Genomic DNA, 10,742 nt, shown 5'->3' with positions numbered 1-10,742 from the left:
CCTGCATTGTATGTTTTTTGGACAAAAGAGCCTTTTCCAATGTACCTTTAGCAATCGCAAGGTTATATATGTAAGTCTGTACTCATGCCTTCATATTATTTAAATTATTGTAAATCTACTTTTATATTTTTTTAAATGTAAGGTTATACTTAGCATGCTATAACATCTTTGTTAGTGAACAGTGCATCAAAAGTAGTACTGTACAGTGTTGTGCTTAATAGCAAGCAATTTTATATTAAATGTATTGGCCTTGGTTAGGTTTCCCTCATACGGAAGGAAAAATTAACTCTATCTTTTGTTGATTCTATATACTGTAAGATTTAAAAACGTCATCACGTTCGCTTGGAAGGTTCTATTGCTAATTGTGTATAATTTGTTACTTTATAACAAGCTTCTTACCTGAGGCAGCTTTCTGTTTTATACAATTAAAGCAATTTCTGTCACAATAGCGAAGAACAGTCAATGTCAGTATTTGTACATGTAGAAATCTAAATCAAAGGGGAAGGGGAAACCATTTCAAATGGGGCAGAGTTGCAAATTTATTATGAGTGTCAATTTACTCCAAAGTCCGGTCTTTATGAAATCCTTTAAACTTACATTTTCATTCCATCTGTAGATTTTTTTTATCTTTATAAACATCTGATTTATATTTTACTGAAATGTAGAGCAGTAGCCTTGTTGATAGACAAAACAGATGGCATGTAAAAAGGTAAATTGTATCTGTGTCTGTTTGTATAGCTTATTTTGTAGCCTTTGTACCTGCTACAGAATGGCAGTTTGACGTAAGAGGGATATCCTGACTTGTACTAATTAAGAGCAACAGTCCTAAACGATTTATGAGTTATCTTTTTAGTCGGTCACTTAAATGCTGTACATTTTAGGCAGAAAATAAATTATTGATGAGCCACTGACAGACTTAAAAGTGTGTACGGACTCTGTTTTCATCTCATGCTTATCCAGACTTGTACTTTCTTTCTTGAATGGATCTTTTACAGCAAACAGATTTTCAAAACACATATGGTTGGAAACAATCTTGTAGCGTGCAGGGGAGCTACTGAAGACAAAACGGATGCTTTTGCCTGTAGAGGATGGATAAATGTAGCTGCAACACTAACATGCATCGAATGCAACAGCACAGCTGCCTTGGCAATAAAAATGAACCTGACCTCAAATATGAAATATTAATATTAAATGTAAACACATAAGAATGCATCTCAGTCACTTCATAGGTCAGCGCTAATAATCCTGTAAGAGAGCGGTGTTCTGTCCTGGGAGAAGCTGCATCAGGAACACCTGCCTCCATCAGTTCTGCTTTTTGGGCGTCTCATTTGAATTCTACAGGGCTCACTTGATTGAGTCCTTGAGTGCCTGTTACTTCCCTCTTATCTAAAGAGATTTAACATGCCCTGTCTCTCTCTTTACTTACTTTCTGCTTCCCTGAGTGCATGGTCAATAAATTGAGCTCCAGGGTAGAGAAACTCCGAGAGGTTTAAAGTCGCTAAGTCTTTTGCGAACAGTTCTCTTCTGCTTATCAAGGCTGTATTTAATTTTCTAATATTGGTTTTCTGATTTAATAGACTTTAAAACTTGAATTTTCAGCAGTCATTACTCCAGTCTTCAGTGTCACATGATCCTCCAGAAATCAATCTAATATGCTGATTTATTATCAGTGTTGGAAACTGATATGCTGTTTCAGTATTTAATTTAGTTTTTTTTTTTTTTTTTTTACAGATACTTTTTTTTCTTGGTTCTTTTATAAATTTAAAGAAACAGCATTAATGTAAAATGTAATTATTTTGCAACAATTTCTTTACTATGTCTTTACTATCACTTTTTATACTTTTGAAACATCCTTGCTGAAAAAAAGAACAAGAATTCAATTTTGAATAAATGCTGATATTTTAAATTGGAAAAATATTTCTCAAAAAAAAAAAAAAAAACAGTATTTTTGATCAAATAAATACAGCCTGGACTCGCAGAAAAAATTCGGTTAAAAAAAAATACAAAAATCTTACTGGTCCCAAACTTTTGAACAATAGTGTATGATTGCATATATTCTCCTTGTAATTCCTGCAGTTGAAGTGCTTATGTACAGTCCCTTTCTAAATGAATGTGCAATAGTGTACATGTTTTTTAAATGCCATCTTCCTTTTTAGTCCCATTGCTGAACATGTGAGTATTATTATGCCTTAGAGAGGAACTAAAAAGAAACTCTATGTAACATTTGTTTTGTATTTGTGTGTTGGCATGTTATGGTTTAAGGCAGCTAATAAGGGACCTGTAAAAGCTGTCAAAGCTTTCTGATCTGCAGGCTCTATTAGTTCAGCCTGAAAGCAAACACTTAACTAATTATTTTCACAAGGCTTCTGGTGTCGGTGTCTTAGAATTTGCAAGAGTGCATGATTACACTACGACAGTTGAAATGCTCTGTCAAAACAGATGTCAATTTTCAGTGGATGGTTGGAAATACATTCTCCATGCTCGTGTGTTGAAACTTTGCTTACTAAAGTTAGGGCCTGTGGAAATATGGGGATTAGGCCTGTATTCCCTGCAGTCTGAACAATAACTCCCTCTCTTCAGACACAAGATTGGCTTTCCAAAATACACCACTTAGCGTATCAGTGATTTTATGTGTAAATATGAAACAAATAGTACATTTGTCCCCCTAATGGTGTGGTGCTTGCCTCCAATATTAACAGCCTGGGGTGGTCCGTTTGTACCAAGGACACGGCATGTTTGCTTGGCCCAGAATAGCCTGCGCATTTGAAATGATATTTTTTAGGCTATTGATCTATGAGTTGTGACCTTCGCAGCACCAGGAGCTGAAGAAGGGAGTGGCACGTTTGCGACCTCCAGCTGTAGACACAAATGCAGCACCATATATTCAGTCCAGATTCATGTAATTGTTTGACTCTTGTGTAACTAAAATGATTAAATCAATGAGCTGTTAGTTTCTAGTAAGCAATCTGACTGGCATCCAAGCCGTGGATCACTTTCTGTGGATCACTAGTCACTGCATGCTTATTTACATAAAGTTGAGCGTGTGTCGCCAACACTTGCTGTCATGAGAAAATGAGTTTACATCATCAGTCACTAAATAGTTAGCATGCTAAGTACACATGATGTTGAAATATGTAATTGCATATTTTGTTTTAAGGAAAATTTCATGCACTAGATAAAAATTATGAAACAATTATTGTAATAGCTAAAATTACATAATTGACTCTCTGCAAAAATCTGCCCCCTTTCGTTACTGTTGCTATGTCTGACAAGGCATCAGATCAAACCGCACGTAATTGATCATGTCTTCCTCTACTAGTTACAGAGCGAAATAAACATGAACATCAGAAGGTATCTCGTTTCAACTGTGGAAACACGTCAGTACACTTATTCACATATTTTTCAAGTTCAAGTCCACTTACAGTAATCTACTCTCCTGTCTGGTTTGTTTGTCGGACAAAAATGAGAAATTTGGCGTAATGATTGGTCAGTCAAGCTCTTTGAGAAGTCTCACGTATATTGGTGTGAATACAAGAAGGGTAAGTGCAAATGTTTGGTGTATAAATATAATCGGGTTCATTGAGTATCTGTATGCTATTCTAGTTTGTAAGTTTACTTAAATTTACATTTACCTATATATTTACATTTATTCATTTAGCAGACGCTTTTATCCAAAGCGACTTACAGATGAAGACAGTGGAAGCAATCAAAAACAACAAAAAGAGCAATGACATATAAGTGCTATAACATGTCTCAGTTAGGTTAACTACACGTAGCATGGGATTTTAAACAATATAATAAAAAGAAAACAGATAGAATAAAAAAAGAATAGAGCAAGCTAGTTAGAGGTCTTTACACATACACACACACATAAATAATTGCATATTAAATGAAAAGAAATAGAATACAAAAGATTAGAAAGGTAGTTAGATTTTTTAAAATATTTTTTAATAAAAAAAATATTTCTACTTAAATATACATTAATGCTCATTAATGATATTTCTAAGAGAACATTTTTTATGTTTTTATAAAAAACAATTATTTGTCAGCGCCAATATCCTGATGTGTTGTGCTTTGGGTGTCAGTTCGAGTCCCAGCTAGTGCACCTTTGAAAACCAAACAAACCCTGCCCACCCACTCACACTTCAATTTGTGTCTACTATACTATTCTATCCCAACAAAAAGAACGTAGTTTATATTTGTAACACTATATTGCTTTGTTATATTCCCATGTTTGCTATTGAAGCAAATCGGGAAACTAAACTGATATTTGCTGTGGTCTCCCTGCTATAATTTATTCCAAACGTTCCAAACCCAGAAATGTAAAAATGCTCCCTTCGTGTCAGTATAAACCCCTGTTATGAACGGAAAGCTTGTTTGTACATCTCTGCACAGCATGTTAGCTCCTTAAAAACTGCTCAGAATCTACATGGGAACAATTGGTCTATAAGACACCCTCAAACATGCCCCATAGCCCTGAGGAATGGAATATCATATCATTATGCAAATTTGACAAAGAAATCATGTTCTCATCATGGTCCGTACTTATGTTGTCATGTTTGTGGTTTGTGCCGTATACAAGGGAGGAAGATGGCAGCTTCAGTCAAAGGCCAGTGAATCTGACTTTCCCATATCCCAGAGGAGATGGTACAGCCTGGGTCCAATTCCAGCAGCCAATTATTCCCTCCGTACACTGCCTGCTGCGAGCCCTCCTACAGGCAGCTGTCCTTCCTGGCGCCCAGTGACTAAATTTGACAAAAATAGGAAATCTCTGTAGAGCCGTGCTTGTAATTTAATCCAAAAGGTGTTTCTTTTTTGAACCGAGTTTAACACAGTCTCTGTAATGCGAGCTTGGCCGCTGCAAATGGAATGGTAATTGCTTTTCGCTTCCCAGATATGTGAAAAGGACACATGAATCATCTCCGGAGAGGGATGGTTTTCAAAACCATCAGCACTGGATGTTTTTTTACCCCCCTCCTCTCATACTCAGTCACCACCATCACTCACCTTGACAGAGAAGTCATTAAATTGGTGATGTTGAATTCCTTTTACTGTTTTGTCAGGTTCACTTATTCCTTCAACCTTGAAATCTTCTTTCTTTCCCACAAAAGCAGCTCTATACTGTGAGACGAGGTGTTAATTTTCATGAATTTCAAATCATTCCAGCACATATGTTCCACAAGAAATTAGTCTCTCTAGCTACATTTGCGTTAGACATTGTTTTATACTCCTTTAAAGTATGTTATAGCATATGCGAGAAATGTTGAAAATGTAAAGAAATATGTTTGCAGTGTGTGGGGAGTGACGTTCATCCTTCGTGCCTGAGATAGCAGCACAATGATCTTCTTATTTATAGCTTCTCTGTTGAAACTATTACAGACATATTACATTACAGCAGTTCAGTTCACATTCTTAAACTCAAAGTTGATTCATAATTTGATATGAAGCTGCTTCCTCAACGTCTCTTGCATATATTAAAATATCAGGCATTGTTCACACTACTTTTCAAAATGTATTTTTATTTATTTTTATTTTTATCGAAATAATACTTTTATTTGAGAAGGACACATCAAGTTAAGAGAATGTACATTTATAATGTTAAAAAGATTTATATTTCAAATAAATGTTCTGTAGAACTGTATGTATTAAATATTTTTGGGGGGAAAGTATCACAGATTTTACAGCAAATTTGCATATTAGAAATATTTCTAAATGACAACATGACTGAAGACTAGAGTAATGACAGCTGTTAATTCAGCTTTGACATCACAGGAATAATTTACATTTTAGAATATATTAACATCGAAAACTGTAATATTCACAATATTACTGTATTTTTGTCAAATAAATTCTGCCTCTGGAAGCATAATAAGACATCTAAAAACATTTACAAATCTAACCGACCCCAAACTTTAAAACTTTTTTTGTTTGTTTGTTTGTTTGTTTTTGGATTGTTCAGTGTTTTTGTTTAACTTAAAAGGGTCATTATATTTTATCAAAATGTTATATCATTTGCTCAAATTCCTATCACTCCAGACTTAAATTACTTTCTTTTTTCACAAAAGTAGAAATTATAAATCATTATAAATATAGTAACATAAAATGTACACTTTTTCAATATCTTCAGTATGCTTTTTCTAATATCATCAAAGGTATCTGTATGACTTCATTTGTCTTGTGAAGCTGCATGACGATCAGAATGAAGGTGAGTAAATGACACAACCTTCATTGTGGAGTGATTTATCTCTTGAATTGCTTATCCAGAGCTCTCAGCTGCTCAAGAAAGCCAGAGTTGAGAGAGATGTTTCTGAACCTGAAAGCGAGGATTGCATCCGTAAGAGTGAGGTTGGTTCTTGCACATCATGAGGAAAGCCAGGACCAAGGCTGACTCCCATTGCTCAGTGAACCAGCACTTTGCCTGCAGCACACAAAGAACCTCCTAACTTATTCGGTATCTCTGACAATGGTTATGATTTACATATTTCACTTATTAAAACGACTGTATTGCCTGCTGACTTTGCACTGCTCCATTTATTCTTTTGCTCTGCTTCTTTTAAATTTCAATACAATCACTGACAAAATTAGTCAGAAAAAGGTCAAGGAAGTCAGACTTGCCAGTTTGAGTGAGTGCAGCTTTAATGAAGGATGCAGTGGAGCAGAAATACTGGCTCAAATCAAACTGTGGGTGATCTGAAGCCTCCACTCCACAGTAATATAGTTCACAACATGAGAGGAGTCCTTTATCATGAGACGTTGACCTGAAATAAGCGGCTGTTTAACACGTTTTCATGTTTTTGATTGCATAATTTACGTGGAATAAACTTTAAACATAGACACCTATAATGTGAAGCTTTGGATTTTCACTAGTATCTTAGTTAAATCTGTTTAACTCCCAAGACTGTGATGGTTCAGTACTTGCTTATCTCCGATGTACAGGCCGGGCCAGATAAGACTGACAGGTCCAAAAGGCTGTCTGTTTGTCAGCAGCGGACACCGCGGATCTGCTTTAGATGCTATCTCATACACTGCCTGCAGTTGAGAGGCCAATGGTTTGTCTTTAGCAGCTTTTCTGTCAAAAAAATAAAATAAAAAACTGTTCGAAATCTCTGGAATCAAAGATGTAGCCTTATATAGCCTGTGTTAATTCAATGCACATGTTTTAAACAGAATGATCATGGGACAGTTTACACATATTACACATTTGACCTTTCTGCTTCTGTAATCATGTTTGCCTTCACAGTCACCGGTGGGAAATGAGGTGAAAATGAACAGATGTCCTCTTTTAAAACAAAACACCACATAATTCCTGAGGTACTGTGTCATTTATTTCACATATCAACAAGAAAACAAACAAGAAAAGATATGATTCAGAGGGAACAATGTGACAGTTTTGGTCTGTTCCACTGTACTGAGAAATAATTGAAATGCTTTACCGTCACATTCTTGTTTGGTCATCAATATCTGTAGGTCGCAACACCAGTGTTTGTGACCAGAAACCAGAAATATGTTGAAGCATATGATACCCATTAGAAACTCACTACAGGGGACCAACCCTTAAGTCTTGTAGCCATGCATGGCTCCTCCACCTTCCCATGATGAAGAGCAAGCACAACCGTTTCATTTTGCTCCAGTAAAAAAAACAAACATGCTCGCTGGCTCATTTCGAGACAAGTTCAAAGTATATCTCATCTGGAACAAATTTAAAAACCTGCCATTTATTTTGGGACCCTGCTGCCCTTTGGAGGTTATTTACTATTTATAGGGAAACCCTTCGATTTTGCCTTCTGATATCCGCTTTGCTATTGCACTACAATGGATATTAGCAAATAAGATCTGGCCCAACAGAGCTGGGTCAGGGCCATGGGGAAGGAGGCCCTTAAGGGGTGAGCTCTTGAAATGGGATTCATCACATTGTTCCCAAGTTTTCAGTTACGATTTGTAAGCTTCCAGTTTTTTCTTCCTCTCTCGGACGAGGCTCATGTCAAGATGTCGAAGCTGGTTGAGAAAGCCAAGATTAGGACAGATGTCCCTGTGTTGCCGTACAGCTTTAATGGCCTCCATTAGTGTCCGATCCTCACAGATCATGAGGAAGGCCGATACCAGGGCGGCTCACTCCCATCAGACAATGGACAAACACTCTTCCTGAAGAACAGAACGGAGTCAATGCATGACATTTTTACAGTGCACATGCTACTTTTAGTAGGCATAATAGCCAAAGGAATGCTTTATTGGTTTTGTTAGGTTGTACTCTTTTAAGCCTTCAAACCTCAGATCAAGTCAGTTTATAATCTAGGTTCAGTTTTAATTAATTTAGTACATTATTATAAACATAGCTATAGCTACTCTGAAAAACGAATGTGATGAGTAATTGTTTTCTAAATGACCTAATTAGCTAAAGCAATAATAAAAAAAAAGAACGGAAAATAAAAATGACACTTCTTATATAGTCTAAGGTTATTTAATAAAATCAATTAATTTCTAAACTCATGTATTTATGCAACCTTGGGCTATGTTCACGATGCATTTATACAGCTTTTAGGCTCTACGCGTGTGAGCCTGGAATATAATACACAGTCCAGTGATCATGTATTGTGCCAATACTTGAAAAAGAAGCTGAAAATGGAAATAAAAGTAGACGAACATGGAAACACCATTAGTAGTCATAGATGTAGCAGTCCTAATGCGAAATTTTGTGTGCGTCGAATAGCCTACTGTACAGCAGCAGGTGAGAAAATAAAGCATTTCCCAAGTAGAGCAAAGAAACATACTGTTTTTTTTATATTTTAGATAGTTAAAGACTTGCCAGTGATATTTTATTAAATTTTGCTTTAAAAATGTACAAGTCAGTGTTTCCACATTGGATGTTTCCAACAATTCAACTCACAATATTTTGACTACGCAGCTCGTATAAACCTTGCTGTGTGGGATAGAAAAACACACTTAGAATGAAATCAGAGGAATCATCCGCCTCCATTCAATAGTAATCAATATCAATGTCTCTGTAAAAGCGGGGTCCAGTGTTGACATGAGGGGTTCCACTAGCAGCCTTCACAATGTGTGTGATCCATATTATACAACTTTTACTTGTCTCGTGCTGCAACCCTGAGAAAACACAAACACAGAGAACATCTGTAGTTCTGTACATTTTCATTCAATTTCCATTTGAATAGAAATCATAATACATACTCATTGCCAACGTACACATTAGGCTGCACCTGGTTGACATGTCCAGTGGGTCGTCTGTCAGCCAACATGAAGTTCTGCATTTCGGCAACAGATGGGGTTTCATAGGCACACAGCTCCTTGAGGGACGTCCTGGCCCCAAAAAAATATTTTAAAAAGGACATTTTTTATTTGTAAATTGCAGTAAGGTATTGGATATTATCACGCTGCCTGACATGCAGTTAAGATACATCCTCCGAAAGCCCAGCTGAGCCCACCTGAGACCGTTGCTCGTGAAATCTTCTTGTTGCTAAGTACACTGACACTCCACTTCAGCTCTTAACATCATTAAAATGAATACTGAGGGCTTTTTATGGAATATCATTCCACTTAGGATTCCTTGACTGTTGTGGCACATGTGTTTACAGCTCAGGTGTGGGAAAGATAACGTGCGATGCCAGAGCCGAGAGTGATTCAGTGAGGTTAGCTTCCATAATAGCTCTCCAAAACACCAAAATGTTACTTTCTAAAAGCCTCTAAAATCTCCCCTCCTTTTGTGAACATACATTTAGCAGCCGGTGGCCCTTTTTTTCTCCTCGTTCTCAGATTGCCTGCTCTTCTCTCCTTGGTCAGGGACGTTGTCGACAGCCAGTCCACAGATATGTCTCTAGAGGCTGTTTCTTTTTTTAAATGGTGTATAATTATAAACCTCCCTGGATACAAAGAGCTCTTCCAGGTCTTAGTGGGCAGTCAGGTTTGCTTTTAGAAGCCATGTCTTTCCCTAGACAATGATCTTTTGAGCATGTTCTGCACATATTGTGTATATCTTGGCTAGATTCCCAATATTGTAAATCACTCTTGCAGTGCAGACGAAGGTAAAGGTGGGTCATCAGCGGCTTTCATTGAACACATACATCTTTATCATGAGTCATTGTGCAGGGAAATGCATCTCGCGAGGTCTTGCCAGCTGCTAGGTTAAACACTCTTGAAATCCAGATGTTCCTTTCATTTGCCTTGAGCGCAAGTCTCTGATAAATGGTGAGATCTTTGCACATGCAAGTGAAGTGACATGTTGGGTAATTGGAGCGTGTCAGATGCCCCTCTCAAAGATATGCTGTCTTCTTTGCACTCCAGCTGAAAGTGTTTAGTTAGTGCTCAAATGCTTCAGGAAATTAGGCTATATGTGTAAAGCAGGAAAAGTCTTAACTAAGAGTTGTTCTTACCATGCCGGTAAAATAAGCTTTGAGTCCCGTAGTAATTATGGTTTTATGAAGCTAATAAAAAGGAATTAATGGCCTGGGTGTGAAAGCCACATACACCTGTTCCTCCTCAAGATCTGCTTATTACTCACTATTATCGAAACCTTATACTGTATACGAAAGAATCACAATAACACATCGTATGTTTTGTGGATTTTAATAGACTTTTCTCTTTCGTTTTTTAAAGTCCTTGCCCGGGTGAATCAAATAATACACTGAAGTGTATTTACAGGGACTAAGCTTGGCTTTCTTTAATCTTTATTTGGAAAAGCAGTGTATGTGATTTGTATTAAGTGGTCCAAATTTGCCAGTTTCAGATTG

The 10,742-nt window shown here is 36.8% G+C and overlaps 1 pseudogene; it reads right to left on the bottom strand.

The window, feature by feature from the left end:
• Positions 1-6,240: 6,240 nt before the first annotated feature.
• On the bottom strand, positions 6,241-9,422 carry LOC113073639 (dual specificity protein phosphatase 13-like; annotated as a pseudogene).
• Between the last annotated feature and the right edge of the window lie 1,320 nt (positions 9,423-10,742).

This window comes from Carassius auratus, unplaced genomic scaffold (assembly GCF_003368295.1).
Source record: "Carassius auratus strain Wakin unplaced genomic scaffold, ASM336829v1 scaf_tig00012613, whole genome shotgun sequence".
NCBI classification, from domain to species: domain Eukaryota; kingdom Metazoa; phylum Chordata; class Actinopteri; order Cypriniformes; family Cyprinidae; genus Carassius; species Carassius auratus.
This window is presented reverse-complemented; position numbering and strand designations above follow the sequence as displayed.